The following is a 19424-nucleotide window of genomic DNA, read 5'->3' as shown; positions in this document are numbered from 1 at the left end:
TTCCGTATCTGTGGTGGAAGGTGGCAAAGTTACAGTGATGTTTGTTAGACCAGGAGATACCCCGAAAAATTGGTCTTCTCATGAAAATGTCTGACCCCTCTACAGAAAGATGAGACTCTGACACACACAACGGTGTTCTCTGTTCTCATCTAGGAGGCCCACAAGCCCCAGCTGAAGGTAGCCTGGTACCAATTTTAAAAATGAATGTAAGTATACAGTGCATTCGGAAAGTATTCAGACAGCTTCCCTTTTTCCACATTTTGTTACGTTACAGCCTTATTCTAAAATGAATTAAATGTAAAAAATCCTCATGAATATACACACAATACCCCATAATGACAAAGTGAAAACAGGTTTTTAGAAATTTTAAAATGCAAATTTATTACTAATAAAAAACAGAAATACCTTATTTACGTAAGTATTCAGACTTGAAATTGAGCTCAGGGGCAACCTGTTTCCATTTATCATCCTTTAGATGTTTCTACAACTTCATTGTAGACCACTTTTGGTAAATTCAATTGATTGGACATGATTTGGACAGGCACACACCTGTCTATATAAGGTCCCACTGTTGACAGTGCATGTCACAGCAAAAACGAAGCCATGATGTCGATGGAATTGTCCGTCGAGTTCTGAGACAGGATTGTGGTGAGGCACAGATCTGGGGAAGGGTATCAAAACATTTCTGCAGCATTGAAGGTCCCCAAGAACAGTGGCCTCCATCATCCTTAAAAGGAAGATGTTTGGAACCACCAAGACTCTTATTAGAGCTGGCCGCCCGACCAAATTGAGCAATTGGGGGTGAAGGGCTTTGGTCAGGGAGGTGACCAAGAACCCGATGGTCACTCTGACAGAGCTCCCAGCATAGGGCAACTTGTCATCAGCATCTGGCTCTGAGGAGGATTCCTGAGAGACGAGGCCTACTCCTAACTATTCAATAACATTCATATTGAATTCTGTCTCTGTTGTCATTCAGTTAAGCCTGTAATGATTGAACTGGAGTTATTCATGACTATAAACATGAACATGTTTTTCTAAAAGTGAGGAAAGGGGAGGGGTGCTGAGTGGGACTTACTCTGTTACACAAACACATCTTGCCATATCATTACCAAATATTTCAGTTTCGGTGGTCAGATAAGAATCTCCTTAGCATAGCACATATTCAGCAATGAGTTCTCCCTGTAGATAAAACTGTAGACAGATAATAAACCGTTTTTTAAATTAACCAGGTTCACAGAGATTAGGGTCAGTGAACAGAATATGATGTGTAGGGTCTGTGGACAGAGTAAGATGTGTTGTGACATATGTCAGATAACAAGTTGTTGTACAATACAAGTTGAATTGGTTGCCAGTTCCTCCTCTTGAGACAGTTCTCATGCCAGAAACAATAACTTCTTATCATTGTTTTGAATCTTTGGTCATTGTCACATCCTGACCATAGTAAGATGTTATTTTCTATGGTAGAGTAGGTCAGGTAGGTCAGAGATTATTTTTGAGTAGTGTTTGTTTCACCTCTGCATCACGGTTTGTTGATTTGTTTATTCAGTTTATTTATGTATTGCATAGTTTCACAGAGTAAATAAAACGTGGAACGACACACACGCTGCCCCTTGGTCTACTCCTTACGACGACCATGACAGAATCTCCCACCACCAAAGGACCAAGCAGCGTGATCAGGATTGGACATGGGAGGACATTTTGAATGGAAAGTGATCCTGTACGTGGGAGGAGATCCAGGCTGGATGGGATCGCCTCCCATGGGAACAGGTGGAGGCAGCGAGAGCAAAACGGCAACGTTACGAGGAACTAGCACGGCAACGACGGAAGCACAAGAGGCACCCCCAAAATCCTTTTTTGGGGGGGACACACGGAGAGTTTAGCAGAGTTAGGGTGGAGACCTGAGCCAACTCCCCATGCTTACCATGGGGAGCGAGTGAAGAAGCAAGCACCGTGTTATGCGGTGATGCGCATTGTGTCGCCAGTGCGCATTCACAGCCCGGTGCGATCTGTGCCCGCGCCCCGCATTTACCGTGCTAGGTTGGGCATTCAGCCAGGAAGGGTGGTGCCAGCTCAGCGCTCCTGGTCTCCAGTTCGCCTTCTCGGTCCAGGATATCCTGCGCCGGCGCTTCGCACTGTGTCACCAGTGCGTATTAACAGCCCAGTGTGTCCTGTTCCCGCGCCCCGCGTTTGCCGGGCGAAAGTATGCATCCAGCCAGGACGGGTTGTGCCAGCTCTACGCTCGAGACCTCCAGTGCGCCTCCACGGTCCAGTATATCCTGTGCCTGCCCCACGTACCTGGCCTCCAGTGAGTCTATCCAGCCTGGTACGCCCTGTTCCTGCTCCCTGCACTTGCCCTGAGGTGCGTGTTACCAGTCTGGTGCCACCTATGCCAGCCCCATGCATCAGGCCTCCAGTGCGCCTGCCCAGTCCAGAGCTTCCGGCGACAGTTCCCAGTCCAGAGCTTCCGGCGACAGTTCCCAGTCCAGAGCTTCCGGCGACAGTTCCCAGTCCAGAGCTTCCGGCGACAGTTCCCAGTCCAGAGCTTCCGGCGACGTTCTACAGTCCGGAACCTCCGGCGACGGCCTGCAGCCCTGAACCTTCGGCGACGGCCTGCAGCTCTAAACCTTCGGTGACGGTCTGCAGCCCTGAACCTTCGGCGGCGGCCTGCAGCCCAGAGTCTCCGGCGATGATCTACGGTCCGGTGGCACAGAAGCAGAGGGATCAGCGGGCAGAGCGGGGGTTACGCCCCGAACCAGAGCCGCCTCCTCTGTTCAAGGATCCGCGGGATAAGGTTATGTGTACTGCACCAGAGCCGCCATAGACATTAGTTACCCACCCTACCCTCCCTTTTGTTTTTTTTGTTTTTTGGGGGGGTTTGTTGTTGTTTTTGTTTAGGTGCGGTCGGAGTCCGCACCTTTGGTGGGGGGGGGGGGGGGGGGGGGGGTACTGTCACGTCCTGACCATAGTAAGATGTTATTTTCTATGGTAGAGTAGGTCAGGGCGTGACGGGGTGTTTTCTATGTTTTGTATTTCTATGTTGTTAGATTCTAGTTTTTGTATTTCTATGTTGGTTTGTTTGGGATGATCTCCAATTAGAGGCAGCTGGTCCTCGTTGTCTCTAATTGGAGATCATACTTAAGTAGGTTTTTTTTCACCTGGGTTTGTGGAAAATGATTTTTGAGTAGTGTTTGTTTCACCTCTGCGTCACGGTTTGTTGTTTTGTTTATTTATGTATTGCATAGTTTCACAGAGTAAATAAAATGTTGAACGACACACACGCTGCACCTTGGTCTACTCCTTACGACGACCGTGACAGTCATGTTTTGAGGTTTTTGACTTAAGTAAGAAGCCCAGTCCAATACAACATGTCAGTTCACTTATTCAGGTCTTGAGCAAATTAACAATTATAATAAACATTTACAGACAACATTGACATAAATGACAACACCAGGTCACACAAACAGACAGAGCCATATAAAATACATATAGGCCTAACAGTAGTAGTATTACTAGTATTACAGGTTGCAACTGTTAGCAAGTGAAACAGCATGCGGCTATGTACAATACTTCTATTTGTACATTCTCATTTCCTGCTACAAGATGGCGAGCTATATTAACCTGGTGGGGTTGGTGTGCGGAGACGTGCGGCTTCTCTCGTTGACAGTGGCGCTCCCAACGGGAGGCTGTCCAACCAGAGGATCTCAATGACCAGACCATCTGTTATTTTATTTTAGAATTTGAACCTTTATTTAACTAGGCAAGGCAGTTAAGAACAAATTCTTATTTACAATGATGGCCTAGGAACAGTGGGTTAACTGCCTTGTTCAGCGGCAGAACAACAGTTTGAGAACCTGCCCTCGGCGTGCAGCGACCAGTGGCAGGTGGGTGTGCGGGTGATTCGCCACGTGCTGGACTTCTTCCTGCTGCTGGAGGTCATCGTCGTCTGCTACAGCTGCACTGCAGCGGCGCTGTTCAGTGGCATGCGCAACGGCGGCCAGAAGCACAGGGCCATGCGCGTCATCCTGGCCGCGGTGCTGGCGTTCGTTGCATGCTGGCTGCTGCGCAACATCAGCATGCTGGTGGACACGTTGGGCGAGGAAACGTGTTAGTTCTGGAACAGGGTGAGCGTGGTGCTGTATGTCACTGAGGTGATGGCGTTCATGCACTGCGATGTCAACCCCGTGCTGTATACCTTCATCAGGCATAAGTTCCGGAACAATCTCTTGGTGACGCTCCACAAGCATGGATGGATCAGCAAGACGGTGATGGTGGCTTACAGTATGGCCAGTCAAAGGTCTAGGAACACCTCCGTTACCCTGTAAGGTTTCAGTAATCAGGGGATGGTGCGTATGTTGTGCGTATGTGTGTGTACAGTGGTTCCTCCTTTAAAAGTTGCGGGCTTGCACCGCAGGACTTAGAGGTACCCAGCGTCATGGCTTCATTGCTCCAGACCATCACAAGGGGGAGTTAGAGCACTCATTATGCATTTGGGTCCCACGGTTTTTATATGACCAATCATATCGAGTGGTTCCAATGACGAATTTTGATGCGAGCCACCCTTGCCTTGTGGCGTTCTTCAACAAAGATGGCTGACAAAACATTACGGTGGAATCAGGTGTAAGTTGTTATAACGTCATAATGAGTCAAGCAAAAAATGTACAATTAGGAGGAATATGTTAGTTAATTTAGAGACAAACGTTTGTGCATTTTTTTTGTCATAAAGTTAATTTTCAAAAATCGCAATTTAGCAAGTTATCTGACTAGCTAACATTAGCCAGCTAGCTAGTGTTAGGAGAACGAATTTGTAATCCATGTTGTTTAATGTTTTCGGGACTCCTGAGAAAACCAGCAAACCAGGCTGTCGTCTTGTGAAACAGTGGATGTAAAGAATCTAGCTAGCTAAAGCATTTACTGCAAATTGAATGTACAATTGTGTAAGCTTGCCTTGCAATGCAGCTGAAGTGACATAGCTAGCTGACTATTTACTTGCTTATTGTGTAGTGGAGGATAAAAATAACTGTATGCCTATGGATGTGTAGCTAGCTACAGTATGTAGCCGATCTGTGTATGGACCTTAAAACGTTAGGCTCTGAACTAATATTCATACCAATCTATGAACCTCAGCTATCATAGTTGTTGTATTAACTTCAAGTCTGAATGACATTAATGACACCTATGGAGAGGTAGAATAAAACAACTTTATTGTGCCAAGGATGCAAGTCTACATGTACTGTAGTTATTACCACGCATGAGATTCACACATTGTAGCCTGTACATTGAATAAATTCACTGATCATGTACTCTTCCTTGGCAAATAAACGTGCTGTTCAGTTATGAATCTCTGAGACATTCTTTTTCACTCATATCAAACTCCATTATTTGAATGATGCTGTGTCTGCATTACAATTATACACTTCAACAGTGTTTACCACTCCTGCAACATCAATGATTACACATTGTAACTATTTTTATTTTACTAGGCAAGTCAGTTAAGAACAAATTCTTATTTTCAATGACATCCTAGTAACAGTGGGTTAACTGCCTTGTTCAGGGGCAGAACAACAGATTTGTACCTTGTCAGCTCAGGGATTCAAACTTGCAACCTTTCGGTTACTAGCCCATCACTCTAACCACTAAGCTACACTGCCGCAATAGACTAGACACATGATTGATTTGTAATTCATATATACAGAAAAAAAACTATGCATATCTAACTCCCTTCATCTGCGTTAATCTGAGGACACAGGATAGTATTTCAATGAGATACTTAATTTCAACCAGTGGAGAATGTGAAACGCTTTTTTGAAAGAAGTTCATTATCCAGGTGTTATAAATATATAAATGCATTATAATTATAATAATTGTCATATTATAAAGCTAAATATATAAAGTTCAATCTGTACTTCAATGCACATATGGTATGCATTATAAAACAAGGAAGAAAGACGAGGTGGGGAGAGAGGTGTAGAAGACAGAAAGGGAAAGATGTAAGAACAGCGGCAGACAGCATATGATTCATGAATTACAGTGCTACCCTAATATTCTCTCAGTTCATCACAATTGCGTTGTGTCTCCTAACCAGCCTTGGGCCCCCAGTTGGCCCGAAGGTTATCTTAAGAGCGGGTGAGGTGGAGATGACAGGACTGGCTTCCTCTCTCACATCAAAACATACCTGCAGACGAGAGAGCATGATTAATCTAACACGGTCAGTCATCTTAAATCAGGAGGTGAAATGCAAAACTGACCTTGGATCATTAACTCTGGGACTACTACATCTCTGTCTGTATTTCAATGTAAGCTTTAATAATACTTCCTGTTGACCCGACTAAGTGGCATCTCACCTATGATCATGCTGTGCCCTCTGTCAGCCAGTTCAGATGCGGGAGGGGTTCACCAGCACAGCTGATATAACCTAGAGGATTTAGGGAGAAGGGGGAGAGGGATGAAGTGAAGAAGAGAGACTGTTATTGTGTGTGTGTGGTCTCACCTGGTGTCCACACTAAGTGGCTACAGAGTACTTTATGCTGAAAAACAGACACGAGGACAAACAAACGAAGATAATGTCAATAGAAGATACTGTATGTGACGCGGACACCTATCAGAGTGTACCTGAAACATTTAAATATAGAGGGCTATGTGTCTCACCACTTGGTTATTGCAAGGCTAACCCCCAGGGAAATCATGACTTGGCAGCAACAGATAGTCCAGTGAAAATGGCTGTGTTTATGTGGTGTAAATCTGAAAATTAGCAGCTGACTTCTTAAGGGTTTTTTAATTAATGCATGTGAGACACTGTGGCCCCATCCGATGATACAGGGCCAAACAGGCAGGATATAACCCCACCCACTTTGCCAAAGCACAGCCCCCACACCACTAGAGGGATATCTTCAACCACCAATTTACCATCCTCAGACAAGGCAGAGTATAGCCCACAAAGATCTCCGCCACGGCACAACCCAAAGGGGGGGCGCTAACCCAGACAGGAAGACCACGTCAGTGACTCAACCCACTCAAGTGACACACCCCTCCTAGGAACGGCATGGAAGAGCACCAGTAAGCCAGTGACTCAGCCCCTGTAATAGGGTTAGAGGCAAAGAATCCCAGTGGAGAGAGGGGAACCGGCCAGGCAGAGACAGCAAGGGCGGTTCGTTGCTCCAGAGCCTTTCCGTTCACCTTCACACTCCTGGGCCAGCCTACACTCAATCATAGGACCTACTGAAGAGATGAGTCTTCAGTAAAGACTTAAAGGTTGAGACCGAGTCTGCGTCTCTCACATGGGTAGGCAGACTATTCCATAAAAATGGAGCTCTATAGGAGAAAGCCCTGCCTCCAGCTGTTTGCTTAGAAATTCTAGGGACAATTAGGAGGCCTGCGTCTTGTGATCGTAGCATACGTGTAGGTATGTACGGCAGGACCAAATCGGAAAGATAGATAGGAGCAAGCCCATGTAATGCTTTGTAGGTTAGCAGTAAAACCTTGAAATCCGAATTAAATGACGTGCCACAGAATGCTGCAGCAGCACACAGGGTGTGCCACAGTATGACACAACTTTTAAAGGAGGAATCACTGTGTGTGTGTGTGTGTGCGTGTGCGTGTGCGTGCGTGTGTAGGGTGGGTGGTCTGGAGTAGAGGGTGGGGGGATGGATGATTCTGTTGTATAGTATAGTTCCAATCCAATGTTTTTCATGTGTTGCTTCAATGCTTGCTAAATATTAACAACATACATGTCAAGGCCTATTGTGTGTTAAATACATCTTCATCTTCCAACTTTTACTTTGTCACCAGACGTGTGATGTAGAAATAGAGAAAATTAGATTGTACTCATAAATAAGATGAACACATTTAAAAACAGATTAACTTACATTCGGATCCACCATCTCAAGTAATGGTGTTCAGAACTTTGTCAATGTAAAAAAATACAAGTTCATATGAGCTGGGAAATGTTGATATTTGTCAAGTGATAATCTGATAATGAATGTCTTATCTATCAAAACAGAGGGAAGTGGTTATGTGAGCGAAATGACTCCATTTATCACCGTGATCTGTATTGCACACTAATTAATGAATTAAATGAAAATACGAAATGTCTGGATTCAGTAAATAAGTATTCAACCCCTTTGTTATGGTAAGCTAAATAAATTAGCTTAACAAGTCACATAATAAGTTGCATGGACTCACTCTGTGTGCAATAATAGTGTTTAACATGATTTTTGAATGACTACCTCATCTCTATACCCTACACATACAATTATTTGTAAGGGCCCTCAGTCGAGCAGTGAATTTTAAACGGAGATTCAATCGCAAAGGCCAGAGAGATTTTCCAATGCCTTGCAAAGAAGGGCACCTATTGGTTGTGTCACAACCTGATCTGTTTCACCTGTCTTTGTGCTTGTCTCCACTCCCCACTAGGTGTCTCCCATCTCCCCTCATTATCCCTTGTGTATTTATACCTGTGTTCTCTGTTTGACAGTTTCCAGTTTGTTTTGTTTGTCAAGCCTACGAGCGTTTCCCTTTGCTCCTGTCTTTTCTAAAGTTTCTGTTTTCTAGTTTCCCGGTTTTGACCATTCTGCCTGCCCTGAGCCTGCCTGCCGTCCTGTACCTTGTCCCACCACACTGGATTATTGACCTCTGCCTGCCCTGACCCTGAGACTGCCTGCCGTTCTATACCTTTTGGACTATAATCTGGATTACTGACCTCTGCCTGCCCTTGACCTGTCGTTTTGCCTGCCCCCTTTTGTAGTAATACTTTTGTTACTTCGACACTGTCTGCATCTGGGTCCTTCCTAAAACGTGATAGTAGAAACTGTCCATGACTGACCCAGCAGACTCAGACCAGCTCCACAATGCTGTCTCCTTGCAAGGAGCCACCATTGGACACGAGGAATTACTACAAAGTCTTATGGAGGGACTCCATACCCTGGCAGAACGCCATGACCAGGAGTTTGAGACTTTGCTGGAGCAATTACGCGGATTCCCCACTGGGCAGCTGGTCACACCCGTAATCTCCCAGCCTACTCCAGTGTCCAGAGAACCCCGCTTACCTCCTCCGGAGCGCTATGCTGGAGATTCCGGAACCTGCCGGGCTTTTCTCTCCCAGTACTTCCTCGTTTCGTTCCCCTCAGACCGCACGAGGATAGCGTACGTCATAACGCTGATGTCCGGGAAGGTACTCACCTGGGCTACGGCGGTGTGGGATTAACAGTCCGCCATCTGCCTTAGTCTAGAGAAGTTTGTTGCGGAAGTTCGGAAGGTGTTTGATTCTCCATTGTCTGGGTGAGAGGCTGCTCGTAAGCTGCTCTAGCTACACCAAGACTTCTGTAGTGTAGCAGACTACGCAATGGATTTTCGCACGTTGGCGGCTGAGAGTGCCTGGAACCCGGAAGCATTGTTTGACATGTTCCTTCACAGATTATCAGAGGTGGTCAAATATGAGCTGCCCATGGACCTTGACTCCCTCATAGCCTTGACCATCCGGATCGATGGGCGGCTTCGAGAATGTAGGAGGGAGAGGGAATCTGTGCCCTGTCGCCCTCATTTGGCCTCAATTCCCACCTCGTCTCTGAAGAATCCCGGTGACCGCCGAATTCTACATGTTCGAGTTCTCTTGGGAATCACATAGGGCTGCCGACTCGCCTCCTTCTGAGTCCAGGCACCTGGGCAGGGCTAGATTGACTCCGGCTGAGCGCTTACGCCGACTCCACACACAGAGCTGCCTATATTGTGGAGCTACGGGACATTTCGTATCTACCTGCCCATTAAAAAACCAGGCTCATCAAGAAGGGGCGAGTACTCAGGGGCTGATGAGAGTTTTTTGGATGCTATCCTGGCGTCCGAGCTGGGCATCCCCACTCAGCCCCTCTTCATACCCTTGAATGTTAGAGCACTGGACGGGCGCTCTATAGGCCAGGCCTCTCACAGAACTACTCCCATCAACCTACGAATGTCAGGGAACCACAGCGAGGCAATCCAATTTATGCTGATAAAGTCTCCTCAGATTCCCGTGGTAATAGGATTCTCTTGGCTCCAGCGACACAATCCCATCATAGACTGGACTGCTGGTGCCATTATGGGCTGGAGCCCATTCTTTTATTTATAATATATATATATATATTTCACCTTTATTGAACCAGGTAGGCCAGTTTAGAACAAGTTCTCATTTACAACTGCGACCTGGCCAAGATAAAGCATAGCAGTGCGACAAAACAACAACACAGAGTTACATAGAAACTAGAAATAATCTATGTACAGTGTGTGCAAATGTAGAAGAGTAGGGAGGTAGGCAAAAAATAGGCCATAGAAGTGAAAATAATTGCAACTTAGCATTAATACTGGAGTGATATATGTGCAGATGATGATGTGCAAGTAGATATACAGGGGTGCGAAAGAGAAAGTGGGTAAGTAATAATATGGGGATGAGGTAGTTATTTACAGATTGGCTGTGTACAGGTACAGTGATCGGTCAGCTGCTCTGACAGCTTATGCTTAGAGAGGGAGATAAATAATATAATACCTAGCAAAGACTTATAGATGACCTGGAGCCAGTGGGTTTGGCGACGGATATGTAGTGAGGGCCAGCCAACGAGAGTGTAGAGGTTGCAGTGGTGGGTAGTATATAGGGCTTTGGTGATAAAACAGATGGCACTGTGATAGACTACATCCAGTTTGCTGAGTAGAGTGTTGGGGGATATTTTGTAAATGACATCACTGAAGTCAACGATCGGTAGGATAGTCAGTTTTATGATGGTATGTTTGGCAGCATGAGTGAAGGAGGCTTTGTTGCGAAATAGGAAGCCGATTCTAGATTTAATTTTGGATTGGAGATGCTTAATGTGAGTCTGGAAGGAGAGTTTACAGTCTAACCAGATACTTAGGTATTTGTAGTTGTCCACATATTCTTGGTTAGAACCATCCAGAGTAGTGATGCTAGTTGGGCGGGAGGGTGCGAGCAGCAATCAGTTGAAGAGCATGCATTTAGTTTTACTAGCATTTAAAAGCAGTTGGAGGCCACGGAAGGAGTGTTGTATATGGTGTTGAAGATCGTTTGGAGGTGTCTAAAGAAGGGCCAGATGTATACAGAATGGTGTCGTCTGTGTAGAGGTGGATCAGAGAATCACCAGCAGCAAGAGCGACATCATTGATATATATATTGTATATATTGTTCTGCCACGCCCATCGTCTGAAGTCAGCGCAGCCTGCCCCGGGACGTCTTCCTGTGGTCTCGGAAGTTGCCCCGACCCTCGCCACCATTCCTGCGGAGTACCAGGACCTCCGGGAGGTGTTCAGTAAGGCCCGGGCCACTTTGCTTCCACCGCACCGACCCTATGACTTCGGGATTGACCTTCTCCCAGGCACCACTACACCCAGGGGACGACTGTACTCTCTGTCGGGTCCGGAGACCAAGGCTACGGAGACCTACATTGAGGACTCCCTAGATGCAGGGTTCATCCGTCCTTCTGCCTCCCTGCCGGCGCAGGGTACTTTGTGGAGAAGAACAAAACCGTGCATCGACTACTGGGGCCTCAACGACATCACGGTGAAGAACCGCTACCTGCTACCACTCATCTCATCGGCCTTCGAGCCGCTCCAGGGGGCCACCGTGTTCTCCAAGCTGGACCTATGGAACGCCTACCACCTGGTGTGGATATGGGAGAGGGACGTGTGGAAGACTGCCTTCAACACTGCCAGCGGTCACTACGAGTATCTAGTCATGCCATTTACATTTACATTTACGTCATTTAGCAGAGGCTCTTATCCAGAGCGACTTACAAATTGGTACATTCACCTTATGATATCCAGTGGAACAACCACTTTACAATGGTACATCTATATCTTTTTTGGGGGGAGGGTGGGGGGGAGGGTTAGAAGCATTACGTAATCCTATCCCATGTATTCCTTAAAGAGGTGGGGTTTCAGGTGTCTCCGGAAGGTGGTGATTGACTGTGATTGACTGTCCTGGCGTCGTGAGGGAGCTTGTTCCACCATTGGGGTGCCAGAGCAGCGAACAGTTTTGACTGGGCTGAGCGGGAACTGTGCTTCCGCAGAGGTAGGGGGGCCAGCAGGCCAGAGGTGAGGCCATACCAACGCCCCAGCTGTGTTCCAGGCTCGGGTTAATGATGTTCTCTGCGACATGTTGAACTGGTTCGTCTCCGTCTACCTCTGCGACATCCTCATCTTCTCCCGCTCCGCCCAAGAACACATGCTCCACGTCTGACAGGTTCTCCAACTCCAGCTGTTCTAGTAATAAACTTTTGTTACTTCGACACTGTCTGCATCTGGGTCTTTCCTAAAATGTTATAGGTAGATGGGTAAAAGCAGACATTGAATTTCTATTTGAGCATGGTGAAGTTATTAATTCCACTTTGGAATGTGCATCAATACATCCACTCATTACAAAGATACAGGCGTCCTTCCTAACTCAGTTGCTAGAGAGGATGGTGGGCCCTGCTCTTCACACAGTTTGTCAGGGATTTCTCCATGATGCTAATTGTGACTTTAAAACAGTTACAGAGTTTAATGGCTGTGATAAGAGGATGGATCAAAAACATTGTACTTACACACAATACTAACCTAAATGACAGAGTGAAAATAAGGAATCCTTTACAGAATAAAAATATTCCAAAACATGCATCCTGTTTGCAATAAGGTACTAAAGTAAAACTGAGAAAAGGTGGCAAATAAAAGCAATATGTCCTGAATACTAAGTGTTGTGTTTGGAGCCAAATCAATGCAACACATTACTAAGTACCATCTCCATATTTTCAAGCATAGTGGTGGCTGCATCATGTTATTGATATGCTTGTAATTGTTAACCCCCCAGAGTCTAAGCCTGGGGTGGGGGGTTCTACTAAGCGAATATATGGAATTGTTTTAAGCTGGTCATACCAAGGATCATATACAGTTGAAGTCGGAAGTTTACATACACCTTAGCCAAATACATTTAAACTCAGTTTTTCACAATTCCTGACATTTAATCCTTGTAAAAATACCCCGTCTTAGGTCAGTTAGGATCACCACGTTATTTTAAGAATGTGAAATGTTAGAATAATAGCAGAGCGAATTATTTATTTCAGCTTTTATTTCTTTCATCACATTCCCAGTGTTTCAGAAGTTTACATACACTCAATTAGTATTTGGTAGCATTGCCTTTAAATTGTTCAACTTGGGTCAAAAGTTTTGGGTAGCCTTCCACAAGCTTCCCAAAATAAGTTGTGGGAATTATTGTCACGCGGAATGACGCTGTTGAGACGAAGCAGGTAAGGGGAGTAAACATTTAATTATAATGGACAGAGGCGAGACAGGAACAGCATCAGAAACAAATTCAAAAGACAACTGTACAATGCAGCAGCGGGAAACAGAGCTGGTGTGACGATCGTTGAAAGGAGTAGACCAAGGTGCAGCGTGGAAAGTGTTCATATTTATATTTATTGTAACTCAGAACACTAAATCAAAATAACAAAACAACGGAAAATGAACGTCACATTCTGCAGGCTTTACTGAGCAGTACAAATACAAGATCCCACACTGAAGGAGGGAAAAAGGGCTGCCTAAGTATGATTCCTAATCAGAGACAACGATAGACAGCTGCCTCTGATTAGGAACCATACTCGGCTCAACACAAAGTAATAGAACGGAACATAGAAATACAACAACCTAGATTGCCCACCCCATATCACACCCTGACCTAACCAAACTAGAGGAAATAAAACGTCTCTCTAAGGTCAGGCTCTGGGCTGCGGGCCGCCGCTGGAGGCTTTGGGCTGCGGACTGTCGCTGGAGGCTCTGGGCTGCGGACCGTCGCTGGAGGCTCTGGGCTGCGGACCGTCGCTGGAGGTTCCGGATTGTGGACCGTCTCAGGAGGTTCCGGACTGTGGGCCGTCTCAGGAGGTTCCGGACTGTGGGCCGTCTCAGGAGGTTCCGGACTGTGGGCCGTCTCAGGAGATTCCGGACTGTGGGCCGTCTCAGGAGGTTCCGGACTGTGGGACGTCTCAGGAGGTTTCGGACTGTGGGCCGTCTCAGGAGGTTCTGGACTGGGGACCGTCGTTGCAGGCTCCATGTCATGGATCATCATTGCAGGCTCCAGGCCATGGATCACCACTGGAGGCTTTGTGCCATGGATCATCACTGGAGGCTCCGGGCCATGGATCATCCCTACAGGCTTCTTGCCATGGATTATCACTGGAGGCTCCGGGCCATGGATTCTCACTGGAGGCTTCGGATCATGGATCATCACTGGAGGCTTCTTACGTGGAGCCGGAACAGGTCTCACCAGACTAGGGAACGTCGCTGGAGGCTCCGCACTGGGGGACGTTCCCGGAAGCTCTGGACTGGGAACTGTCGCCGGAAGCTCTGGACTGGGAACTGTGGCCAGAAGCTTTGGACTGGGAAAGCGTACTGGAGGCCTGATGCGTGGGGCTGGCACAGGTGGCGCCAGACTGGTGACACGCACCTCAGGGCGAGTGCGAGGAGCAGGAACAGGACACACCGGACTGGGCAGGCGCACTAGAGACCTGATGCGTGGGGCTTGCACAGGTGGCGCCAGACTGGTGACATGCACCTCAAGGCAAGTGAGAGGAGCAGGCACAGGGCGTACCAGGCTGGATATACTCACTGGAGGCCTGGTACGTGGGGCAGGCACAGAGCGCACCGGCCTGTGAATGCGCACTGGCGACACAGTGCGCATCACGGCATAACACGGTGCTTGCTCCCCACGGTAAGCACGAGGAGTTGGCTCAGGTCTCCAACCTGACTCTGCCAATCTCCCCGTGTGCCCCCCCCAATAATTTTTTGGGGGGCTGCCTCTCGTGCTTCCCTCGTTGCCGTGCTCTTGCTGCCTCCACCTGTTCCCATGGGAGGCGCTTTTCTCCTGCCCCTAATTCCTCCAAAGCCCTGGATATACTCCTCCTCAATAGACCAGGATGTAATTTCCTCCTGGGTGTCTTCCCAGGTCCATTTCTCCGGTCCACACTGCTTGGTCTCTTGGTGGTGGGATCTTCTGTGACGATCATCGAAAGGAGTAGACCAAGGTGCAGCGGGGAAAGTGCTCAGATTTATATTTATTGTAACTCAGAACACTAAATCAAAATAACAAAACATCGGAAAACGGGCTTCACTGAGCAGTACAAAAACAAGATCCCACACTGAAGGAGGCAAAAGGGCTGCCTAAGTATGATTCCTAATCAGAGACAACGATAGACTAGATAGATTAGGAACCATACTCGGCTCAACATAAAGTAATAGAAAACATAGAATGGAACATAGAAATACAACAACCTAGATTGCCCACCCCATATCACACCTTGACCTAACCAAACTAGAGGAAATAAAACGTCTCTCTAAGGTCAGGTCGTGACAGCTGGGGAACTGACAAATATAGTGGAGGAAATAAACAGGAGATAGGTGAGTCCAATAACGCTGATGTGAGTGATGAGGGAAGGCAGGTGTGCATGATGGATGGCAGGAGTGTGTGATGCAGGGTAATCTGGCGCCCTCAAGGGAAGAGCGGGACCAGATGTGACAGTTCCCCTCCCTCTTGGGACGCCACCCGGCGTCCCACCTGGGTGAACCGGCCGAGACATGGGTGCTGGGCAACCCGGTTGGGCGTGAAAACCAGATGTACCGGCTGGAGCGTGAGAGCCTGGCAAGCCCGCAGCAGAAGGGGAGCCCAATGATCCAGTGGAGTGGGACGTGGGATGGGAAGCCGCCGAGCCAGGAAAACCTCTCGAGCCAGCCAGGGCGTGAAAGCCTGATGGGCTGGCTTAGGCACTCCTGGCTCCATCGGCGGCGGGATCCATCCCGACGTCACCAACAAAACAAAAGACAAAACTCCTGGACCAGCTGGGTGAACAAGAACTGAATCCGGCTGAGGCCTGACGTGGGATGGACGCCCTCCGAGCCAACCGGGGCAAGAAAACCTCTCGAGCCAGCTAGGGCGTGAAAGCCCGATGAGCTGGCTAGGCTTCCCCGGGTCTATCGGTGGTGACCCAGAGCCGCTGCCACCATTCCAACCGGAACGCCAGTACTCCCCGATGCTTCGTATGTTGGCTGCTGCATTCTGTCTCATGTAATGACGCTGGAGAGGTGAAGCAGGTACGGGGAGTTAAACATTTAATATAACGGACAGAGACGAGACAGGAACAGCGTCAGAAACAAATTCAAAAGACAAAAACAATACAATGCAGCAGCGAGGAACAGAGCTGGGGAACTGTCAAATATAGGGGAGGAAATAAACAGGAGATAAGTGAGTCCAGGTGAGTCCAATAACGCTGATGTGAGTGACGAGGGAAGGCAGATGTGCATGATGGATGGCAGGAGTGCGTGATGCAGGGTAATCTGGCGCGCTCATGCGCCAGGGGAAGGGAAGAGCGGGAGCAGATGTGACAGTACCCCTCCCTCTCCTGTCTCGTGTTATTTCAGTTATTTATTAAATGTTTACTCCCCGTAAATAAAATAAAAAGCAGTGTACTGTTTTTGTCTTTTGAATTTGTTTCTGACGCTGTTCCTGTCTCATCTCTGTCCATTATAATAAAATGTTTTACTCCCCGTACCTGCTTCGTCTCAACAGCATCATTCCGCGTGACAATTATGGCCCATTCCTCCTGACAGAGCTGGTGTAACTGAGTCAGGTTTGTAGGCCTCCTTGCTCGCACACACTTATTCAGTTCTGCCCACAAATTTTCTATAGGATTGAGGTCAGGGCTTTGTGATGCCCACTCCAATACCTTGACTTTGTTATCCTTAAGCCATTTTGCCACAACTTTGGAAGAATGCTTGGGGTCATTGTCCATTTGGAAGACCCATTTGCGGCCAAGCTTTAATTTCCCGACTGATGTCTTGAGATGCTGCTTCAATATATCCACGTAATTTTCCTCCCTCATGATGCCATCTATTTTGTGAAGTGCACCAGTCCCTTCTGTAGCAAAGCACCCCCACAACATGATGCTGCCACCCCGTGCTTCACGGTTGGGATGGTGTTCTTCAGCTTGCAAGCATCAGCCTTTTTCCTCCAAACATAACAATAGGCATTATGGCCAAACAGTTATATTTTTGTTGCTTCAGACCAGAGGACATTTCTCCAAAAAGTACGACCTTTGTCCCCATGTGCAGTTGCGAAGTCTGGCTTTTTTATGGTGGTTTTGGAGCAGTGGCTTCTTCCTTGCTTACCGGCCTTTCAGGTTATGTCGCTATAGGACTTGTTTTACTGTGGCTATAGATACTTTTGTACCTGTTTCCTCCAGCGTCTTCACAAGGTCCTTTGCTGTTGTTCTGGGAAAACTGAGCGTGTCGAGCACAACACATCAACCCTGTTACCCATGGATATATAGGCTAGAAATATTTTAACAAGGTCAAATATTGTTGTTAAGCTTGCATTCAATTTCCCCAAACTGTTGCACACAACAAGCTTCCATTCCCCTTGTAAGATAAGATACTGGGGACATTTTGGTTGTGGCTCTGTCCATACTTAACAACACATGATCGAAGACAGACAAAGGACTATTCAGACAATAAATCCAGGTAGAAAAAGTGGAATTCATGAGCGATCAATGGTTAATCTGTACACTATACACAACAGATCACTCTATCAATGTTGTGCCCTGGTACCCTGTAAAGTCACCCCAAGGGGAGTAGCTCAAACTCCTGTTAAAGCGGATGTCTGGGGACCATTAGTACCTTGTGGGCTTTTGTGAAGGCTCTTATGTCATTAATGACCTCCAGAACTTTCTGCTTGACCCCTAGAACCTTATAAGCAGAACTAACCATTTTTCTTACAATATTTCTATGAAAGACATTCGCATTTCCGTACCAGAAAATGCTATTTATACTCCTCCACTACCTCTATGTCTTGTCCTTAACAAAAAATAGGTGGGGAAGATGTTAAAGTTTTACTAAAATCGATGTGTATCTCTTTGGTCTTTTTTTGTATTGAGCACTGAGAGTCGTCACACCACGTCAAAAAGTCTCCCAAAGTCTCCCATGCACCTCCTCATCATCCTGGAGTAAACTGACTAGTGTTGTGTCGTTTGCGAACATTACCAGGTGTCTGCCAGGGTAGGAGCTTTTACAGTCATTAGTGTACAAGACGTACAACACAGGGGAGAAAGCACACAGCCTTGAGGAGATCCCACGCTAGTGGTGCGCTTGGCCGACATCCACTGTCCCACCTTGACCTGCTGTGTCCTGTTGCTAAGGAAATCAAGGATCCACAGCATCAGGCTTCCATCCAATGAGAAATTGTCTATTAGTCTCTGGGCCAAGGTGGAGGGCTGGATGGTATTGAAAGCTGAGGAGAAATCAACAAATAAGACCTTAGCATGGCATTTACCTCCCTCTAGGTGTTTGTAGATAAGGTTAAGTAGCATGAGGATGGCATCATCAACCCCCCTACCAGCCATACAGGTAAACTGAAGGGGATCAAGATTCTGCTAGGTAGAGTGCAGGATGTGGTTTTTGACAATCTTCTCAAAGCAATTCCTAACCCGGGACGTTAAAGCTACTGGCCTACAGATGGGTTTGTTGATTTGGGGATGGGTACTATAGTATAGCTTTTCCATAGCATAGGTACAAAGAGGATGGAAAATCAAAGAGAAAATACCGGCAGTTGCTCTGCACAGTGTTTTAAAACTTGACCACAGATGTTGTCTTGGTCCAGGGATTTTGTAGGCATTGCATCGTTTAATATTTTCATGACATCTGACCGATTAACAACAAGCCTATCTTCCATCTCCAGTGGAGCTTTGACCTGACGGACCCCAAACAGAGGGTCATCTGACTCAAACCTTGTAAAGAACACATTCAATTAATTTGCCATGTTAAGTCCCTCTCCTCCTCCAAGGGGAGCACTGGCTACCCTTGGCTCCTGTGGGGGGCACTTGCCATGGTTTTAATTCCCTGCCAGGCAGCTCTAGAATTGCCTGATGAGAGAACCTTTCCAACCCTGAGTTCGTACGCATCTTTGTCTATCTGGATCTGTCTTTTAACCTCTCTTGTAGGTCCTTCATTACCTTTGGATTACCCTCTGCGTGACTAACTTTTTCTTATTTAGCACCACTTTCAATGTCTTAGACACCCATGGTTTATTATTAGGAAATATTTTGCTGGTCTTGGTGGGCACTACTAAATCCAAATGAAAGTTCATATACTGTAGCTTGAAATTAATTTATATCAGCAGAGGTCTCCTCAAGAATGTCCCACATTGTACAGTCAAAACAACCCTGTAAAAGGGTGATGCTATCCTTTTTCTCATGGGGCATTTCACGTACTGATGGTACGTACATAAAGTATTGCGTAATGAGCAACTGTTAAAGTCCCAGAGGATTAGTTTGGGAGCATCAGGAGAGATAGAGTCTAGTTTTTGAGATGGATCAAGGATTTAATTCAAAGCTTTGGCTGTGTTTGCTTTAGGATGTATATAAACAACAGGGCAGGTA

General features: G+C 46.8%; 1 pseudogene; it reads left to right on the top strand.

Annotated features, from left to right (window-relative positions):
• Positions 1-3600: 3600 nt before the first annotated feature.
• On the top strand, positions 3601-4322 carry LOC115156365 (C-X-C chemokine receptor type 2-like; annotated as a pseudogene).
• Positions 4323-19424: the final 15102 nt, after the last annotated feature.

The sequence above is a fragment of the Salmo trutta genome, chromosome 20 (genome assembly GCF_901001165.1).
Source record: "Salmo trutta chromosome 20, fSalTru1.1, whole genome shotgun sequence".
Lineage (NCBI taxonomy): Eukaryota > Metazoa > Chordata > Actinopteri > Salmoniformes > Salmonidae > Salmo > Salmo trutta.
The sequence above is the reverse complement of the archived record's forward strand: the minus strand, read 5'-3'. Positions and strand labels throughout refer to the sequence as shown.